This window comes from Impatiens glandulifera, chromosome 3 (assembly GCF_907164915.1).
Source record: "Impatiens glandulifera chromosome 3, dImpGla2.1, whole genome shotgun sequence".
Classification (NCBI taxonomy): Eukaryota; Viridiplantae; Streptophyta; class Magnoliopsida; order Ericales; family Balsaminaceae; genus Impatiens; species Impatiens glandulifera.
Window position 1 is genome coordinate 47,828,861 of NC_061864.1, and position 4,794 is coordinate 47,833,654.

General features: G+C 33.8%; 1 non-coding gene across 1 annotated transcript; it reads left to right on the forward strand.

The window, feature by feature from the left end:
- Positions 1 to 337: 337 nt before the first annotated feature.
- On the forward strand, positions 338 to 409 carry TRNAE-UUC. Its single transcript has one exon. It is a non-coding gene; the product is annotated as a tRNA-Glu (tRNA).
- The last annotated feature ends 4,385 nt before the right edge of the window (positions 410 to 4,794 follow it).

Below are 4,794 nucleotides of genomic sequence, written 5' to 3' on the forward strand. Positions count from 1 at the left end.
CTTTATTATTTAATATTTTAAAACAATACTAAATTCACATTAAAATCTTAATATAAATAAAAAAAAAATGAAATATTTAGTTATGAAGGGTATGTGTCCTCCATTGTCTACCATTCCTTAAAGTTAAGCATTATCATTCAAATTTTTAATAGAAATAATTTTTTAAACATTATTTACAAGTTTAATCAAATAAATATTCGTTAAAATATAGAAAAATAAATTTTAAAATTACTATATATATATATTATTAAGGATAGAAATGGTACTCGAAAATATGATATTCAGTGTATTCTCCGTACAGGTATTATTTATATTCGAGTAAAATGTAAACATATAATCCGATGTCGTCCAGCGGTTAGGATATCTGGCTTTCACCCAGGGGACCCGGGTTCGATTCCCGGCATCGGAATTTTTTAAAATTATTCAAATACTTTTTTTTTCCAAAATAAATTTTGACATAAAGTTCTTAAACATTAACATAAATCAGCAATAAATTCTCAATAAGGTAATTAGTAACCATCATGAATGTGTATATGGAATAAAGCTTCCTTTACAATAAAGCTTTGAAAATTTGATGGCTATATTGGTTAAAGCAAGATGAGCATACTTCAAAACTTAGATATAAAGCTTGGTTGGTTGTAAAAGATTTCTAGCAAAGAAAATGTATTGACTTTGACGAGATCTTTGCTCTTGTGGTGAAAATGCAATCTATTTGTGTGGTTCTTGGTTTAGACGCTAGTCTTAAACGAGAGGTTGAACAAATAGATGTGAAAACATCATTTCTTCATGAAGATTTATAATAAGAGATATACATGGAGCAACCAAAGGGTTTTCAAGACAAAATTAGTGGAGAGTTTTTACGGTTTGAAACAAGCGTCGCGACAATGGTATCGAAAGTTCGGTTCAGTTATGGTTGAACATGGGCACAATATGAACAAGACCGATCATTACATTTTTTAGCGAAAATTCTCTAATGATGATTTTATTATTTTTCTACTCTAGGTAGATGATATGTTGATTGTTGGAAGAAATATTTCTAAAATCAGTGAGCTAAAAAAGACTTTGAGTAAGTCATTTTCGGGACCAGCGCTTCAAATTCTTGGGATTTGAATTATAAGTGACCGAGATACCAGAAAGTTGCATTTGTCACAACAGATGTACATTGAGAAATTTTCGACGCTTCAATATGGACAAAGCTAAAGTGGTGAGTATTCCTTTAACTTCTCACTTTAAGCTTAGTTATATTGATTGTCCTTCTATTGAAGATGAGAAGTTGTTTATAAATTATATTCCATATTATTTGGCCGTTGGTAGATTTATGTACGCTATAGTTTGTACTATAACTGATATCGCACATTAATGGTTTGGTTAGTAGATATTTATCAAATTCAGGAAGACATCACTAGGAAGTCGTGAAGTGGATTATGAGATATCTCTGGGAAATAACGAATCTTCAACTAACTTTAAGTTGTGAGAAGCATGTATTAATTGAATATATTGATTCAGATATAGTCGAAAGCTTGGATAATCGAAAATCTACTTCAGGATATATGGTGACTTTTATCGGGGGAGTCGTGTCTTGGCAATTTAAATTACAAAAGTGTGTTGCTATTTCTACTACTAAAGAGAAGCTTATAGTTGTTGTGGAGGAAACAAAAGAATTATTGTGGTTGAAAAAAATGGAACTTGAGTTAAAATAAAAAATGTACGTTTTATTTTGTGATATTCAAAGTACAATTCAGCTTGCCAAAAATTATTTATTTCACTTAAAGTCGAAACATATTAAAGTTCGTTATCATTGGATTCGTGATGCTTTGGATGATAAGATTTTACAACTCGAAGAGAATCATATAGATGATAATGTACCAGATATGATGACTAAGGTGTTATCACGAGGTTATGTCGCTCGGTTGCCGGGTTGACATTACCCTCAAACTATTCGGTCAGGGAAGTTTGTTGGGTTGTGTCCTGCTAGTTGGAGAGACACAAGTTGGTGTGGACTTTATTTAGACCCACGTTATATAATGTGAAGGGACCGAGGAATCTCATTTGTTGTTGAATCTTACACACGATAGATACACCAAACTAAGAGGAAGGATGCCCGTTCATGCACCCATCCGAGAAGTTGAAGGCACTAATTTCTGCACCTGATAGGATCCTAATGCAAACCTAGGACCGAAGAAGAGGACCTGCTTGACATCTGCCAATACCAAGGATTTGTATTCGATGGACATAATTGTTGAAGGCCACGATCAGCATTTCTACATCCAATAGAAGCTCGCTATGCGCCTAAGACCAAAGATGGAACTCGTTGCCCACCTAGGACCAACTGAAGGATGATGCACGTTAGGATCGAGGATCTGCACCCGATAGAGACTTGTTGCACTCTACTGACCGAGAATTTCTACACATGTTGCACGCTGATGACCGAGGACTTCCGCACCTGTTGAAGCCACAACTGAAGACAACAGATGTTGTTGCTTTTGACGCTCACAACTAAGGAAAGGTGATAGCTTCGACTGTGACCGCATCTGACTGAGAAAGGAGTCTATGACTAAGGAATTGCGCCTAGATTTCAGTCGCAACTGAGGAATTATGCCAGGTTTTTGTTGCTTGACCACGATTGAGAAAAGGAACCTGCCTAGCATCCGACTGAGTAGTTGCATGGCACTTTGACCGATAATAAGTTTTTCGACTGTGGAGTCTAACCATAGTCTCTTTGTATTTATTTTTTATATATTTCTACCTTGCTCTAGATTTAGGTTTTATTTTCGTTTGGTTGGCTTTTTCTTTATGTAAGTTTGTGTCTTGTTTGATCCTAGGGTAACATAAAAATATAATTTAAAAAGTAAAGCGTAAAAATTTGAAAAATGGCCAAAATTAATTAGTAGAGACCTTCGGGGCGTTGTGGGACATAATTGTTTAAAAAAACTCATTTCCATACGTAACCAAATGTCGGACTCACATCTCTTAATTTCCTAAATTCGGTGGTGACTCTCTAGTCATGAGGTTAATTAATATAGAAAAAATCTAAAGAAGGCTTATGATGAATTTCCATTAAATATTTTAATGTGTTCTAAATTCGACGGGATGGTAAGTTATTGAGTCCTTTATAAAGCCTTAGTTTTACACTTTAAGCTTTTGTTAACTTTATAATTAATTCCCCTCGCTTTATTTTAAAAATCAGCACAAGAACATCCCAATTAAAACAAAACATTTCGTCGCGACCTCAAAAATTGCGTACATAGATACAATGCTTATGTTTACTTGGTACTCTACCTAACTAATGAGAGACTTTTAGAACAGTTCTATCTAATTGTGCTCCAGATAGTGTTATCTCAATTGATTTAGTAAAGAGTAGTTTGTTGAATGAAAATATGAGACAAAAGACACAAGACTATTCTTTACCATATGAGGTCTTGGTTACAGAATCTAAGGGAGAAGTAAATGTTGAGATGTAAGTAATCGTAGAAAATCTCGTATGACTTCTAATAAGTGGGTAAATATCATCATTGTGGCTTGAAAGGTCATATAAAAAATTGTTTTAAATTGAAGAAGGAGAACAAAAAGGGAAATCAAACACAGTCACTACTTCCAACCACAAAGAATGTACAAATCATGATGATGTTGTTATTGTTGATGATTTCTTTATTATTTATTATAATGATGTTGAGAATATTGATTTGTCTTGTGATGAGATTGATTGGATTGTGGATAGTGGTGCTTCTACTCATGCTAAATCAAGATGATATTTGTTCTCAACATATGAGGCTAGTGATTTTGGTAATGCTCGTGTGAGAAATACTAGTCAAACTAAAGTGGTTGGAATTGGTAATATTTGTGTTGAGATGGTTAACGACACTACTCTTGTCTTAAAAGGGGTTAAGCATATTCTTGATATTCGTTTCAATCTTTTATTAGTTAGAAGATTGGATGATCAAGACTTTTATAATTCTTTTTCTGGTGTTGAATGGAAGCTTAAAAGGGATCAATGTTTATTGTTAAAGACAAGAGACTTTAAAATTTGTATAGTTTTCATTCTTGATATCTAAATGTTACATCAACACTTGTGAAATTAATTCTTCTTCTAATTTGTGGCACAAACGTTTGGCTAATATTAGCGAGAAAGACTTAGCTATGTTGGCTAAGAAGAATGTGTTATGTGGGTTTCAAATGTGCACTTGAAGAGATGTCTAAATTTTTTGGTTGAAAAACAAATACGAGTGTCATTTAGATCATCTGAATCGAAGAGAAAGTCATATCTACTAGACTTGGTGCATTCTTATTCATGTGGGTCAATGATGTGAAGATCATTTGTGGTGCGTACTATTGAAACATTCATTGATGACTATTTTCAAAAGGTTTGGGCCTATACATTGAAGACAAAAAATCAAGTGATAGACACATTCAAAGTGTGTCAAGCCTCAATTGAGAGGGATCCTGGAAAAAAGGTGAAGTGTATTCAAACAATAACAGGGGAGAATACATTGGGCCTTTTGATGTGTATTGTCGACAGCAAGGTATTCATCAACAAAAATTGCCTTTGAAAATACCGAAGTTAAATGGGTTGGCTGAAAGAATTAATAGAACACTAGTGGAAAGGGTGAGGTGTGATTTCACAAGTAAAATTGTCGAGATACTTTTGGTGTGAAGCATTGAGTACAGTGGTACATGTGTTAAACCTCACACCATGTGTTCCTTTAAACTTTGATGTGTCGAACAATGTTTGGAGTGGTGAAAATATCTCTTATGACCAGTATTTGGGTGTATGGTTTACATACATTTCCCAAAGAT